We start from the raw sequence: 17,157 nt of genomic DNA, 5'->3' as shown, positions 1-17,157 counted from the left end.
AATCACACAATGCACAAGATATGAGCGGATGCAGTGCGATCAAGTCGGACCCTTCCTTTTCGAGTTGGAAGTACCTGAAACATAAACTAAAAACTATAAACACAAATCTTAGTGAGTTCCCCCAAAATACCCCATACCATACATACATAAAAATCAAAACATAAATGGGTCTATTTCACCCCTTCAGTATCTTCCAACCGTTACCTAGTCTATTTCACCCCATTCGGTATCTTTCAATCGGTACTTAGTCTATTTCACCCCCTTCGGTATCTTTCAACCGGTACTATGTCTATTTCACCCCCTTCGGTATCTTTCAATCGATATTGGGTCTATTTCACCCCTATAGCTAAGCATACAATCCTATCAATGAAAGTCATGAAGACAACAAGCATAAACAAGCATGGCATGAAAATGTCATAAAGACAACTATAATAAATAGGCATCGCATGAAAATGTCAGAAAGACAACTATCATTATACTAAAATAATCTAGAGGGCCGGCATTAGTGCCTTCGACCCACGAATACAGTGAAGGGAAACTCATCTCAGACTGGAGATATCAAATCACACTTGAGCTGTTAAACCGTGAAATCCTCTCACTAATTCACAAATAATAAAACCCTAATTAGAAATTAGGTTAATAACCCAATCCGAGAGTCCAAACCTTGAATCACGACTTTAAGGGTAAAATGCTACTTTACCCTTACCTTATTGGGCCTAACATACCAAGGCCCAAATCCAAACAAGCCCAAAAAGGCATTTAAGCCCAATATGGACCCAAATCCAAAAGGCCCATCACAAGAAAGCTTGCAGCCCAACAAGGGTCCCAATTTATAAGCCCAAGGTAACCCGAACTAAAAAGCCCAAAATGTCCCTCTAGTGAGTACACTAAGCATACCATCAGTACGCTCGGCGTACTCATGTGCTCCACAGAATTGGGACTTCACGTACGTACGTGCAAGATACACCTATGTATGCCTGGCGTACGCCCCAACTGACCATAGGCAAATACCCCAACGATAAATGGATAAGAGTTTTACCTGATGATTCGGGTGTTACAATCCTCCCCCACCTGAATCAGACTTCTTTTTCAAAGTTTGCCTTTGCAAATAACTCTGGGTAATGCTCCATCATCTCTTCCTCAGGCTCACATGTCCACTCAGAACCATTCTGGTGTTGCCACTGCACCTTCACCAATCCCACAACCTTATTCCTCAAGATTTTCGTCTTCCAGTCAAGGATTGCCATCGGTCTCTCGACGTAGTTTAGGCGGTCATCATCATGAATATCCTCCAATGGAACCACTGCAGAATCATCAACCAAACACTTCCGTAGCTGACAGACATGTAATGTACTGTGCATCTGACTGATCTCCTTTGGAAGATCTAAATGATACGCCACCCTGCCCATCCAGGCTACAACCCTGAAAGGACCAATATACTTGGGGCCTAGATTACCCTCCTTTCTGAACCGGATGATACCTTTCCAAGGTGACAACTTCAGGAGTACCATATCTCCAACCTGAAATTTCAAGTGTGATCGTGTTGGATTAATGTCTAAGTCCATAACTATAATTGGTAAGACTTGACCCGACCCGGCATGGTCCATTTGGGTTGCATGGCATCATGCACTTGGATAGACTAAATGAGAGAAATAAGACACTTATGGTTATTAATATATTATAAGTTCTAGTATATTAATAATAAGAATAATGAGATTATTTAATTAGTATTGATCAAGAATTAATCTAGGATTAATTAAGTGATCAAAAGAAGACTAATTAAATATATGGGTTGATTATGTAAATCATCCATACTTATATAGTGGGCTAATGCTCCATGGATAATCAAGTTGGGCTAAAACCCATAGGATGGTCCATGGATGCTCCATGGTGTATTTGTACCCATGGATCATGGAAATGAAAGGCCATGTCAATTAGGGTTTACATGGTGTAACCCTAACTATATAAGCATCTTATTCTTGACCAAAATCGGCCACTAGAGAGAGTAAGAAAGGGCTAGCCGATTTTCATGAGTGTAGTTTTCTCTCAAGTCATTCCATGTGTATTTGGTGTTGTGTGAACCATTTGAGGTGTCACACTTGGGGCACTAGGCACTCAAGCTTCATGAAGACTTTCTACACCAAAGAGGTATGTATTCTATCTTGCTATAGTTATTGTTTTGTATGCTAGATTAGGATAATACCTTGGAAGTCTTATTTGCATGTATAATAGAGAAAACATAGATCCAAGGTATTTAGGGTTGCATGTACACTTAGGAGTGTTAGAATGCTCAAAACCCTACAGTGGTATCAGAGCCTAGGCTTGTTTTCTTGTTATCCTTGCAAAACTGCTTAAAAAAATCGAATTTCTTGCTGTCTGGTCATCAGACTCGGCGAGTCCATCAGGAGACTCGGCGAGTCCATGCCTAAAAAGTGATGAGTTCGATCCAACTCGCCGAGTTGGTTCATGCACTCGACGAGTTGGACCCCCAGACAACATAAACTCGACTTTTTTGGCTAGAAATGGACTAGGAACATTACCCTAAGTTGTTTTTGAACTTATAAACTTGTTTTTGATGTGGTAATGTTCATGCTAATCCATTTTCAAAGATAATTGTCAATAGATTCATGTTTTGTATTAGTTTAAGGTTTAGACTAATTACATGAAAAAGTTTGATTTGAATTATCTTGTTCTTATGAGTTGCTTAGATTAATAGAAAAGTTAATTGAAATAGTTGTTTTCAATCCATTTTAATCTAAGAGTTGAGTATAAAATGTGTTTGTGTAACTTGTCCTCAAGTTACATGAAAAGTCACATTTAAGTTTCATAAAACTCATAAAAGTTGGCAATGGTTATAAAGAAAAGTTAATTCTTTTATTAGTTTAAAGTCTTCCATAACTTGTCCTCAAGTTATGGAACTTGAAGAGTTTTTGGATTAAAACTACTTTAAACACATAAGTTATGGAATTAATTAGTTTTGAATAGTTTCAAAACTTGCCCTCAAGTTTTGGAATTTGAAAAGTTTTCACTTATGAATACTTTAATTCCAAGTTAGCCCTTAGAATTTTAAAAGTTAAAATTCAACCCTTATACTTTATAATATTATAAGTTAATAATATATATATGTATAAGAGTAAAGTCAGTCTTACCGCTAGTACGCCTCATTCACGAAGCCGGTCTATAAGGTGGGTATAAGGTTGTTGCCTATAAAATGGCAACTTAATGGGTGTCCACTCTCACCCACCGCTTGCTTGACCGGTGGAGGGTCGTTAGCCGAACGGGTTTGACAGGACTAGAATTCTCCCTTCATTAAAAGTATTAATGATAATACTAAGTAACTAAACTCTTAATAATACCCAATCTTAGTTACTTAGGAAAAATGTGAATAAGGTGCTAACCCATGAAATTACACTTTACACTTTGTCTAAGTCGTTAGTGGAGCGTGTGTGGTTAACCGGCACACTAACTTGGACTTAACAAGGTAGGTAAAGGGTGACTTAATATTTATCATAGTATCGATGGAGCGTGTGTGGTTAACCGGCACATCGATTGAGGGTTAATTTATTAAGGGTACCAAGTGATTTGCATGGTTACTTCACACCTTGTTTTGTGATCCTCGGCATCCCAGTCACAATACCTGAAGGGCACACTCGAGATTGAAACATGCCTTTGAAAAGTTCAATGAATCTCAAAGATCTAGGAGTTTCAAAACCAATTAAAACCTAATAATACATTTCGTTTATCTTGGTGGAAATTGGTGAATCGTCATTCACCTACCTTCAAATATTTTATAGCTTGGATTACGGCATACCTCTTCTAAGTTATAAAATAGTTTGTTGGGTCCTAGCCTTAATATTTCATGTTGGGTGTCATATTAAGGACTTTAAATCAACTATCTTGAATATCTCCCAAAAGATGTCTGGTTTAGACACCTATGATCTTCCCAAATCTCTTGAAACAAGGTTTCCTAATGAAGATGATGTCCCATGGATATCATACTTCTTTCTCCTCCTCCAATTATTCTCCCTAACCCACAAGTTCTTGAAAAGTTTAAGGTCACTCAAGCCTTATTGGCAAGGCAAGGTCTAGGTGTGAACACATCTTGGAGATGTAGTCACATACTGACAAGCCGGGAGAGTTGGGTGTCAAAGTCTTGAGAAAGTTGGTGGTTCAACTACTTTCTAAGTCACATAGTGAGTTCTTTTGGAACACCTATGAAACAGACTATGACAAGACCCTTAATGATCTTATCTGTTTGCTAAGATCAACTTCCTAAAAACTTTATGGACATTGACAATAGTGACACAGGAAATCCAGAAAAGCATTCTCTTCCCAATGGAAAGGGATCGGCCATAGTCAACTCGGTTGACCAAATGGTAAAGAGAAAAGCTAAGTCTGTGATAGTCCCGTGTACCATTATCAACGGGTCCATATGTTTATATTGCCAAAGGAAGGGGCATTGGTCACGAAGCTGCCAAATTTACCTAAGGATGTTAAAGTCAATAAGTTTGACTCTACTTCAGGTAAATTCCACTATCTAACTCTGTTAAGTTTCTATTATGAGATTCTTGATACATGATGTGACTGGGTCACATGGTGATGTTTTAAGAATCAAAGAAAAAGTAGAGAAACTTAAAGAAAGAATATGCTGAATCTGATGGCGTAGATGGATTTCTATCGCATAGTTTGAAGATCGGATTCTTGAGCTACTTCTTAGGAGTTATGAGATATTGCTTAGGAATAGATAACAACAAGTTTTCATATGGATTGTAAGGATAAGTTTTTCCGCATAGTTTTAAAATAAAGAAAAAAAAAGTTTTGTTTTTATTTATTTTAAAATATCCTTACAATGGCATTTGAGGAAAAATTGTTGCTTATATGATTCCATTAAGAGCAAGAGTGGAAATATGAAATTGATTCTTTCATTTGTGGTAATGTCTAGATTTTCCAAATAAGGAAAGATTTTCATCACCCAAGTTTCAATTGGACCGGAACTTGGAATCATGCAAGTTGTATAGCATGATGAATGAGAACTTTCAAGTATTGGAAAAATTAAGACTAATTACTTGTTCACATGGATGTGTGAGTCAAGTAAAGGACTAAGGGATCGAGTACACATTCTTGTGCACTGATTAAGTCCACCACAAAAGTTTGATAAGACTATTCGTCATAGTTTACTAAAGCTCAGTAAATATGATTATACTTACAAGCTTAAGTGTAACTCTGAGACATTGGAAAAAGGTTCCAATGTATGGCAGAGCGAATAAGAAGAATCAAAATGGCAGAAAGATAAAAGTTTCTCAAATCTGAAAAGATGGGAGAGTACTTTAGTATCAGTTTTGTGATCATCTTAATGATTAAGAAACCATAGCACAATTAGTTCTCTAAGGAAGTCTTAGTGCATTCTTATGACTAAGAAGAGGGATCTTGAATTGTTGAAATGGTTAAATCAAGAAGATGAGTCATACTTCGTTCCAATACAAGTCTTAGAGTCATACTCCAAGATTGTAACTTGAGTGATATGTCTTAAAGAAGGTTTAAAACACTTGTCAAATGTAAGAGTAAAAGTTTTCTACTCTTGTACATTTGAAATTGGTAAGTTGTGATGTTTTGGATAAAACAAAGACCAACTAAGGCCAATGTTGTGAAGTGTTTGTCTTGATTAGAATCCACACTATCTCTTGGATATTTGACAAGGGAGTCTTATAGGTCAAGAGGACAGTGGGAGTCTTAAAGGTCTTGAAAGTCTCAAGAACTAATCAAGAATAAAACCTGAAGTTCTTCACTAGCACACGACTTGAGGTTTATAACCTATCGTGTTGACATATTCTGTGCCCATTCCAGTTAAAGTTGGCTTTGCATATGAGTTCTTAGAGTTCTCAATTGGTTGCACAACAACTTGGAAGCAATGGTAGGCCCTTAAGCTGCCAGGTGGCAAGAAATTAAGATTGAGTTCAGTCCATATGAGTTTGGGTTTGTCATTATCCTTGTCTTGTGACTATGGTTATGACAATTCACATGGATAAGAACACATACACCAGCAAATCTAAGTGTCATAAGGTTTCTCTCCGATTCATGAAAATGATGGTGAGGAAACACTTTCACTAAGTAGATTTTAGCTAGATAGCAATTGTGATATTTGCTTTCTCAAAGTCGTTAGTGGAGCGTGTGTGGTTTACCGGCACACTAACCTGGACTTGTGAGAAGTGGCAAAAAGGTCTAACCATTATGATTACGGCATACCTCTTCATAATTGTTTAGATACACAAGTGTTCTATCTAAGGGAAGGTGTATGATTTTGATAAAGTTTTATCAAAACAATCTAGCATCAGAAATCTGAACTTTGGTAAGAAAGTCAATGAAGTATTGATTTCTAGAAGTCCAACTGATTTCTGAGTACATGTCAAAGCTAGTGGGAGCATAAGTGATATGCTAATAATCATCATGTTAGTGGGAGCATGATAATTATGATAAGTATTGCAAGCTAGCAATGTTAATTATAGAAAACAAAAGGTTTCAATTGGGAAAAGGTTGTTTTGCTATAATTAAGGGAGAGGAAATTATACTTCATCTCAAATCTATAAGCTTAGATCATGAGGTTTTAATCATTTAGTCAAGGATATATATATATATATATATATATATATATATATATATATATATATATATATATATATATATATATATATATGAATTTCATGTTGGAATGGCTCAACATAAGGAAATTCTGTATATGAGTCCATTATTTGCGTTCTAAAATTCGATTATGATTACGACATCCCTTTTCATCATCTGAATTATGAGAACTTGGCAAATTGAAATGGAAATGTTATAGCAAAAGACTAGTTTAGTCTTTATGTGAGACATCATGAATCGTGTCCCATATGCTTCGGATATAGGATTGATTACATGTACTATATTCATCCTTTCTAAAATTTTCCAAATGCCTAGGGCATTAAGAAGGGAAAAGGTTTAGAACTGGATATGACTAAAAGGATTAAAGAATTGTCGAGGACAATCTAAGGTTTACCAAAGATTGGTTACTCAAGGACAATTGGAAGTATAGTGATAATTCTGGAAGGACCATATTGACATAATCTGTAAGGAGGCAACTCTTGTTCAGAAGTGATAGTCAAAATGGAATCTGGAAATGTTTAAAAGTTAGAATTTTCAATCTGTGTAAGATTAAGGAAACTTAATGCAAGAAGGATGTTTCCAAAGGAGTTGATCTCCTTTTGAATGCTCTGTAATGTTTGTTGTCAAGTCTTTCTGACTTTGTGCATAATCATTACAAGAGGATCAATGCATATAAGTTTAGAATCTAACAGATTTCAGTAAATGGCATGAATTTGGAATTCTTACATTTGCAGTAAGGATTTGGGAGTGTGAAAAGAGAATCATTGAAGTTATGTTTAATTGATCTAGTTCACAAAGTAAAGATCATAGACAAACATAGTATGCATACTTGGTGTGTGGCATGACTAGTGTTTAAGAAAACATAGTGTACATGCTTGGAGCATGGGACAACTATTGTTTTAAATTCAAGAATAAAGTTGATTGCTGAAACAGTATACAATGAATAATGTGTAATCATATGGTGATAAATAAAAGGTGTTTTATTTATGTTCAAAGGGTTGATACCATATTGGATTCAATTATTATTGTGTTTCATTTTGCATGTTTTGACTTCCCGAATAAACTGGGTTATTCTTCCGGAATGACTAAGTTATTCAAACCATCCACAGTCGGTCATATGTTGGAAGTAGATATGAATTAAGACTGTCATGGGTTGGCTTGTAGAGGTCTAAGGTGTTAGACAAAGGGCTACAACACTCATGAGTGCTCATAAGTTCTGAGTATTGGATTCAACCCGCGCTCATTGGAATCACTTCATGGATTTTATCACGAGTGATCATGAGACGATAATATCTTATATTCTTCAAACCTAGAGATATGAGTTGTTACTATGAGTTGATAGTACATTGATTGCACGAAAACGCATTTGGTAACTCGGTGTTATAAAACGTGCCTTTGTGTATGATTCAACAAGTAGTAGAACAAGCCATATGAGTCGAAGTTTATCCGTTCCTTTTACCTTCGGGATAAAAGCGATATCTGTGGGCCCCTCGATGATTTGATGATGACAAATGGAAGTGCTCGGCCGGGCCAGGACTGATTTGATTTGTTCAATTAGTCAGTCGTCATAAATCGGAAATCGGGAAACAACAAATGGACAGAGAGAATGATTATAATCCATGTCTCAGTCCATATGATATCTAGAATGGAGGAATATATGATCCCTTATCTAATGGACAAGTCATTGACAAAGGTCAGAGTTCATCGACAAGGTCAGAGTTCGACAGAAGCTTTTGAGAGCTACGATTGCCAGCTGGTTCCTGAAGTCATACGCAATAATAGTTTTAGACTTATCCAAGTGGGAGACTGTTGGATTAATGTCTAAGTCCATAACTATAATTGGTAAGACTTGACCCGACCCGGCATGGTCTATTTGGGTTGCATGGCATCATGCACTTGGATAGACTAAATGAGAGAAATAAGACACTTATGGTTATTAATATATTATAAGTTCTAGTATATTAATAATAAGAATAATGAGATTATTTAATTAGTATTGATCAAGAATTAATCTAGGATTAATTAAGTGATCAAAAGAAGACTAATTAAATATATGGGTTGATTATGTAAATCATCCATACTTATATAGTGGGCTAATGCTCCATGGATAATCAAGTTGGGCTAAAACCCATAGGATGGTCCATGGATGCTCCATGGTGTATTTGTACCCATGGATCATGGAAATGAAAGGCCATGTCAATTAGGGTTTACATGGTGTAACCCTAACTATATAAGCATCTTATTCTTGACCAAAATCGGCCACTAGAGAGAGTAAGAAAGGGCTAGCCGATTTTCATGAGTGTAGTTTTCTCTCAAGTCATTCCATGTGTATTTGGTGTTGTGTGAACCATTTGAGGTGTCACACTTGGGGCACTAGGCACTCAAGCTTCATGAAGACTTTCTACACCAAAGAGGTATGTATTCTATCTTGCTATAGTTATTGTTTTGTATGCTAGATTAGGATAATACCTTGGAAGTTCTTATTTGCATGTATAATAGAGAAAACATAGATCCAAGGTATTTAGGGTTGCATGTACACTTAGGAGTGTTAGAATGCTCAAAACCCTACAGATCGGCGTTTGTCCGCGTAGATCTTTTATCGACTATGTAATGTCTGAAGTTTGCCATAGGTCCGCTAAATCAATTCAGTCGTCTTGAGTACCACCTCAGTACTCCTTATGACTTGCTGACCGACTTGACCCCAACATATCAGGGTCCTACACTTCCTCCGGTAGAGAATCTAAATAGGAGGTCGATCAATGATCGTGTGATAACTGTAGTTATATGAGAACTCCACCAAAGGGAGGTACATATCCCAACTCCCATCGATATCCAATATACAAGCTCGAAGCATATCCTCTAAGGTCTCGATAGTCCGCTCACTCTGACCATTAGCCTGCGGGTGGAAAGTTGTACTAAAATGCAGGTGAGTACCCAACTCCTCGTGGAATCTCTTCCAGAACCTCGGAACCTCCCACCTCGTCACCGCCTTGACCTCGACTGGATCGACCAAAATATCGTTCTAGTTAACAAGGTTCCCAGAAATTGCACCATCCGCAACCAGAACCTACACTTGGAGAACTTCACGTACAATTTATCCCTCTTTAGTGTCTCCAATACCCCCCCTCAGATGCTTCTCATGCAGCTCTCGGGTCTTGGAATAGAGAAAGATGTCATTAATAAACACAATCACAGACCGATCCAACATGGGCCTGCATACATGATTCCTGAGATCCATGAATTCGTCTGGAGCATTGGTGAGCCTAAAAGGCATCACCACGAACTTTTAATGACCATAGCGAGTCCGGAAGGCCGTCTTCTACATGTCCTCCTCTCTGACCCTCATCTGTTGATAACCAAACGCAAATCAATCTTGGAAAACCAAGATGCGCCCTGAAAGCTGATCAAATAAATCGTCGATCCTTGGGAGTGGGAAACAGTTCTTCACCATTAGCTTATTCAGATCCCGGTAGTCAATACACATTCGATGCGTCCCATCCTTTTTCTTCTCAAATAAGATAGGCGCTCCCCATGGTTAACTAATTGGCCAAATAAATCCCTTGTCTGGCAGCTCCTGCAGATGTGCAGATAGTTCCTGCATCTCTGGAGATGCTAACCGATACGATGATTTGGCTATCGGAGCCACACCTGGGACCAAGTCAATCTGAAACTCCACCTGCCTCTCTGGAGGCACTCCCATCAAATCCTATAGGAACACATTTGGGTATTCCCAAAAAATCGGTACATCATCAATGGTCATATTATCATTCTCCCGGGTATCCATCACATAGGCAACAAACCCGAAACATCCCTGATGAAGGTAACGCTTGGCTCTGGTTGTCGAATATAGAGTCGGCCCATGCTGAGCACCCTCGCTGTGGATCACTAACTCTCCCTCACTTGGGGTATGAACACGTACCAACTGAAGCCCACAATCAGTCATCACCCTATTGGGGCTCAACCAATCCATCCCTATAATGACCTTGCTCTCATATAGGGGAATTAGAACCAAATCATTCGGATATTTCTCACCGAATAACTCTAAAGTGCATCACCGGTGAACTCTTGACAATCGCACTAGATGGTCATCAACAATCTCAACCTCTGCTGGATAATCTAATTATCCTAGAACATCATCAAATATCTTGCTAAGCCTAAGAGATAAAAAAGATCGGGTAGCCCCCGAATCAAATAAAACCAATGCATGAATACTGTTCACAAGGAACGACCCTAAACAAAAATACAAACATATAACCATGAAAAATAACATAAATAAGAATGTAAGGAGAAGATACATACTAGTGACCACATCGGGTGTTGTATGAGCATCCTCGCCTGTTAGCTGAAATGCCCTACTCCAAACAACTGGCGCCTCTGCCTTGCCTTGGAGGCCATCAGTCATCCTCAAAGTCACCAAAGCAGGTGTTGCTACTGGTCCTACTGATGCTAAACTCGGGCAGTTAGCCTTCTTATGGTCCCTTTGATTGTAATGGAAGCAAATTAGATCAAATCCCTAGGTGGTAATAGTAGTTGTACAATCCGTGCCAAATTGCCATGTCTTGCCGCACTTGTAGCAACCCAAACCACTCGCTCTGCAGACTCCATCATGTGCCCTACCGCACTTGCTACATTAGCTTCGACCCTGATGGCCCTTCGATCTAGAATCAAATCCTTTGGGTTTCTTTGTTGAAACCCCCGTTATCTGCCCATGCTCTGCCTCCTTCTTCCCTATATGCTCCAAATCAAAACTCCTGTTCCTGGGCCCTGGATATTATGTCATCTAGAGTCGGACATGCGAAAAAACTAACAAATTCCCTGATATCAGATCGCAACATGTCATGGTACCGAGTGTTCCTCATATCCTCATTTTCCGCATACTAGGGTACCAATAAAGATCTCTCTCGGAAATTAGCAGTGATCTCTGCCACTGTCTCAGTTGTTTGTCGTATATCCAGAAACTTCCTCACTAGTTGTTGAACCTCCAAAGTTGGTGGAAACTCCACTTGGAACCAGGTCACAAAATCCATCCAGGTCATAGCCTCAATGGTTTTAGATCCCAAAGTAAAGTTAACCTCTTTCCACCAATCCCGTGCTGGCACCCTCAGACATCCTACAACAAACCTCACATTCGACCCCTCGGGGTAGAAACTAGTCATCTGGGTACTCTCAAGTCACTCCTTCCCGGGTCCATCACCACATGGGCGAAGATGAAAGAAGAATTTATTGACCACTTTTGCCCACCTTCTAAAATAGCCAAGTTAAAGAAGGCTATTGCTAACTTTGAACAACAACCCAGAGAATCCCTTTATGAGGCGTGGGAGAGGTACAAAAGCTTACTAAGGAATTTCCCACACCATGACCTTAACAGCTAACAAGAAGTTTCCATCTTCTATGATGGAGTCAATGTTCCAACAAGGCAATTACTTGATTCGCAAGGCCCGCTCACAAAGAAGCCACCCCCGGTGATCAAAGAATTGATTGAAGAGTTCTCTAAACATTCTAGAGAATACCACAACCCACGAAATGAAGTAAGTAGGGGGTGGTGAACACGGTCAACGATAGCATGGCGGCAATGATGGCTAAACTAGACAGTTTAGATAGAAGAATGACGAAGATGGATCAAACAATCCATGCTATTCGGGTGGGATGTGAGAATTGTAGGGGACCTCACCTAACTAAAGATTGTGATTTGGATGAGAATGGAAACAAAAAGGCACAAGTTTTCTATTCAAGTGGTGACAGGTACGATGAAACTTGGCGGAAACCCAAGAAGGAATGGCTTCCGTATGAGGAATACAAAAAGGCAAAGGAAGAGAAATACAAGCAGAAAGAGAGGGGTTTCTATCAAAAGGAAGAACTGGTTGTGGAAAAAAGAGTCGATCTAGAAGAGATGTTCACAAGATTTATAGCCGCGTCCGAGAAAAGACACAATGATCATGATGCTGCAATACAAGAGACCAGGAATATGCTTAGGAATTAGCAAGCATTTATTCTCAACATTGAGAAACAGCTTAGACAACTTACATATCAAGTAAACGAGAGAAGACCGGGTGAACTTCCAAGTAAAACCGAGAATAATCCGAAAATGGAGAATGTGAATGCTATAACATCTAGTTATGGGGAAATTTTCACTATGACTCCTGCACAAAAGGTCTCAACTAAGGTGCAAGCAGAAAAGACAGAAGAGTCGAGTTCAGCTAAACCCGACCCGACTCGCCGAGTCCCTCTAGTGGACTCGACGAGTTCATGCCCTGATGACAAATCTGCTATATCCTTAAAGCCTTACATGCCTCCTTTGCCATTTCCAATTCGAGCCATACCTGATGAAAAGGTTAAAGCGTACAGAGCTTTCATGGAACATGTTAAAACCCTTCAAGTCAACATCCCATTTGTTGAAACGATGCTTCAAACACCCAAATATTTAAAATTGCTTAAGGGTCTCTTTGCTGCTAGGAAAGATATGGCAGAAGTCGTGGAATTAGTGTTGAATGAATTACCAGAAAAGAAGGGAGATTTGGGAAGCATCTCGATTCCTTGTTAATTTGGAAATATACTTACTACTCAAGCATTGACCGATTCGGGTGCAAGTATTAACTTAATGCCTTTTTCTTTCTTCACAAGCTGAATTTACCGGAGCCAAGGTCTATTAATATGAAGATCCATTTGGCGGATAAGACAATCATTCGTCCAAGAGGTGTGTGTGAAGATCTTCTCATTAAGGTTGAGAAATATGTATTCCCCGTGGACTTTGTAGTGCTTGATATGGAAGAAGATCCCAAAATTCTAATTATTTTGGGGAGACCATTTTTGAATACCGCATGCGTATTGATAGATGCATGCGAGTCCACACTAACATTGAGGGTAGGAGATGAGTCAACAGTGTTTAAAGCTATATTGGAGATTAAGCAAGAAGACATAAGAAAGGAAGAAGTTTCCTCCATTGATTTGGATGATGAAATACTACAAAAAGAACTTGTACTCCTAGAAGAAAAAGATCCAAGTAAATTTCTACTATCTTCTGGAGGAGATAGTGATGTTGAAAAACACTTAGAGGAGATAGAGAAGATGCTGAAAGGAAATAATTCAGAAAACACAATGGAATGTGAGGAATTCACTCCGACTCGCCGAGTCGAGTCGGCAGACTCGATGAGTCCATTCGAAAATTTCAGCAACTTGGATTATCTTGATCTGCTTGTTACCAGTCCCTTGCCTGATTTGGACATGAAGATTTTTCTTAATTCTTTGGAAGATCGAGCAGCAGAAGGCGGAATTGTTGAAGCGTATGGTGACTTCCAAAACTTTCAAGTGGCTTACCTCGATACAATGACGCAAGAAGATGAAGACATTCGACTTGACGAGGAGGCAAGCTTTAGAGAAGAGGAAAATGCAAAGGTTAGGAAGGATAATGCTGATAACCCATTCATTAAGTCACGTATAACCAAACCTCGAGCCCGAGTTTTTACCAATTATGAAGTAATTAAGTTTAAAGAAGGAGAAGTACAAAAAAGGGTTCAAGGGAACAGGGTGAAAAAGAAAAAGGTGGGGAAAAGGATCAAGCATGCAATTGAAGAAGATGCCACAAGGAAAAAGAGAGAAGAATTGCGACGGGCATACAAGAAGAAGATACATGCTTATAAGACAAAGTATAAACCGCAAAAGATTAAGCGTGTATTCCCGATGCAGGAGAACGAAGAAACATAGAGCGGGAAGGAGTCCAGCTAACGATTCCTTAAAAAGAAGCGCTTGGCAGGAGGCAACCCGTTATGAGAGTTTGCTTTCTTTATCATTTCCGTTTTAATTTTTGTTTTTAGGATTTTCTTTTTCTATTTTCATCTTCTAAATCATCAAACATGACTGCTTGAGAGTACACATGGTCCGAGTGTGGGGTGGATTGAACAATTTTTATGAATACATGACAAAATGATATAATTTTTGAATTGTTTGCAAGTGTCTCACTGAGTCTGATCCTGACTCGACGAGTCTATTCAGAGTCCAGATGAGTTTCAATTCGCGACTAGACTTGCCAAGTCTGACCCTGACTCGATGAGTCGATTTTAATTACTGAAAAAAATTAATTAATTATATTTTTACATTTGGTAAAACTAGGGTTTTTACCCTAATGAGATCATATTCCCTTCATACTTGCCGTGCGTCTACTCTTACTCTCTCTCAAGCATTCATCCATCTTCTTCCAATTTTCTTCAAATTTCTTCAACTTTCATCAAACAAGGTACTTAACTTCTTCTTTATTTCTGTTAAAGTCATGATTTTTAGATGATTAGAAGAGTTGATTTGTTAGAACACCCGTTTTTGAAGTTGAGTGAATTTTTAGGGTTTTGATTTTGAATTAATTGTGGTGTTTTGGATGGATGTTTTTGCTCTAATACATCTTAGGAACATCCCTAGAAAAACCCTTGGACAAATTTTGGGTTTTTATGGTCGAATTTCACACAACTCGTCGACTGACTCGTGCAGTTCATCGGACTCGCCGAGACAGTCATGGACTTGCCGAGTCCAGTCGGGGACCCAGATGGATTCTGTTTTAATGTTTTTCTGTGTCTTCTGGGTTGTTTGTTCTTTGTTTTGCAGGGACCATGTTTTCACAGGGACAAAGCTCTCGAGGAAGTCAACGAGATTTTCCTTGGCTGCATTTTCCACAAATCAGCTCAAATTCAACACGGACTAGATCGAAGAAGAAGCTTGTGGAACTCCAGAAAAAAGAAATTTGTGCTTCCAATACAGTTGATTGGGAGTGGTTGGGAAGAGTTCGTTATGAAGAAGATTTGGCCCCTTATATAATCAAGACCTTTGAGCACAATGGAGTATCCATTACATGTGATGGATGGAGTAGTGTCTTCCGTATTCAAGAACCGATTTATCGTGAGCTGTGCTTGGAGTTCTTTTCCACAATACATTTCCAGGGTGTGGATGATTATTATAACCCCGGAAGTATTACTTTTTGTCTTGGGGGCGAGGTTCGTCATTGTTCTATGGTCAAACTAGCTTGCAGATTGGGGATATATGACCAACAAGTGGTCAACATGGATGCATTTTGTACCTTCTTGGAGCATTGCCATAGAACATTTTCGGATGGTATCACAAGTTCAAGCTGGTGGAACACCATTGCTAATAAAGTTTACATTCCGAAGTCGGCTCAAGAAGGGGGCATACAATCACCTACACACCGCCTTATTCACCGTCTTATTTCGAACACCATCAACCAAAGGAAAGATGATGACAAGGTTTCTAACCTTGATGTTTTCTTTCTTTGGAGCATCATTATGCCCAACACTTTTTGCAACATACCATGGTGCATCGCTTCATACTTGGCGGAGGGAGCGGTCAAAGACCGCAAAACTTCAAAAATTAATGGTGGCATGTTCGTGACACGTTTAGCCCACTCTTATGGGTTAATGACTAGTGGTGCTTGGAACTTGCTGACGGAGATCCCGACATCTCCCTTTAATCCCATTCTTTTTCGCAGGGCACGCATTATTGAAGATTATGGGGGAGGTCATTATGATATCCCGCATGACGATCCGGTGGTCGGGCCCGAGGCACCGAGAAGGAGGGTTAGATCGAGACGTGCACGGGGAGCGGAAGAGGAACCGCCGGTGATTCCGGTGGACAATGATGAAGTACCAATGGATTGGTACAATGTCGAGATGAGGCGTTTACAAGACCAAATGGCGAGGGGTATAAATTTCAGCAACGAATCCTACATGCGGCTTTTTGACCATTTTCATATTCCACACATTGATGGGGTAATTTACCCTACATCCCATCTTGTGAAGAGGTCATTAACGCAAGGTAGAGTGGAGCTGGTGGGAGCGGGGTTGTGCATGGCAATGATGAGGAAGAGGATGATGATTAGTTTTTTTATGTTTTGTTGAACAAATTTTATTTGTTTTGTTTGGCATGCTTTAAATTCTTAATTAGGACATAAATTTATGTGTTTGATATTGATTTGACTTGGTTTATTTCAGAATTTGGTTTAGGAAATGCTTGCATAAGGAGTCTAGAGTATGTGAGAAAAACATGGAAACAAGTCAAGAAAGGTCGACGTATTGAGTTTAAGTGTTGAGTCCGATCCAAAAGGGTTTATGAGTGAACGTTTGCTGAAGCAATGGGAAGTTTTTGAGGTCCATTACAAGTTGGATTCAAGAAAGAATTTGTTTATTTTTCACCCAGCGATGACTCGCCGAGTGCAGTTTACCTACTCGACGAGTCGCAGTACATTTTCACGATTTCAATAATTTCGTGCTATTACTCGACGAGTCGTTTGAATGACTCGACGAGTCACTCATTTATCTACCATAAAGGCTGCTGATTTGATGCTGTTATCTACACTACTTGACCACTTATTCTTTGCAATCAATTCCTAAAGATTTTACAGTATATTTCCTGCACATTTGGAGCTACCCACATGCGATTTGATGCCCAAGACATGGATGAGCTGTTCCCATGTCTAAAAGTCGATTGAAGTAGGATCTTAATTGAAGATGATCAGCCTAGTGACTG

General features: G+C 39.0%; 1 non-coding gene across 1 annotated transcript; it reads right to left on the bottom strand.

The window, feature by feature from the left end:
* Positions 1-11,891: 11,891 nt before the first annotated feature.
* Positions 11,892-11,998, bottom strand: LOC111917496 (small nucleolar RNA R71). Its single transcript, XR_002858915.1, has one exon. It is a non-coding gene; the product is annotated as a small nucleolar RNA R71 (small nucleolar RNA).
* Positions 11,999-17,157: the final 5,159 nt, after the last annotated feature.

This window comes from Lactuca sativa, chromosome 4 (genome assembly GCF_002870075.4).
Source record: "Lactuca sativa cultivar Salinas chromosome 4, Lsat_Salinas_v11, whole genome shotgun sequence".
Taxonomy (NCBI): Eukaryota; Viridiplantae; Streptophyta; class Magnoliopsida; order Asterales; family Asteraceae; genus Lactuca; species Lactuca sativa.
Note: the sequence above shows the minus strand (reverse complement) of the source record. Positions and strands in the feature narration are given on the sequence as shown.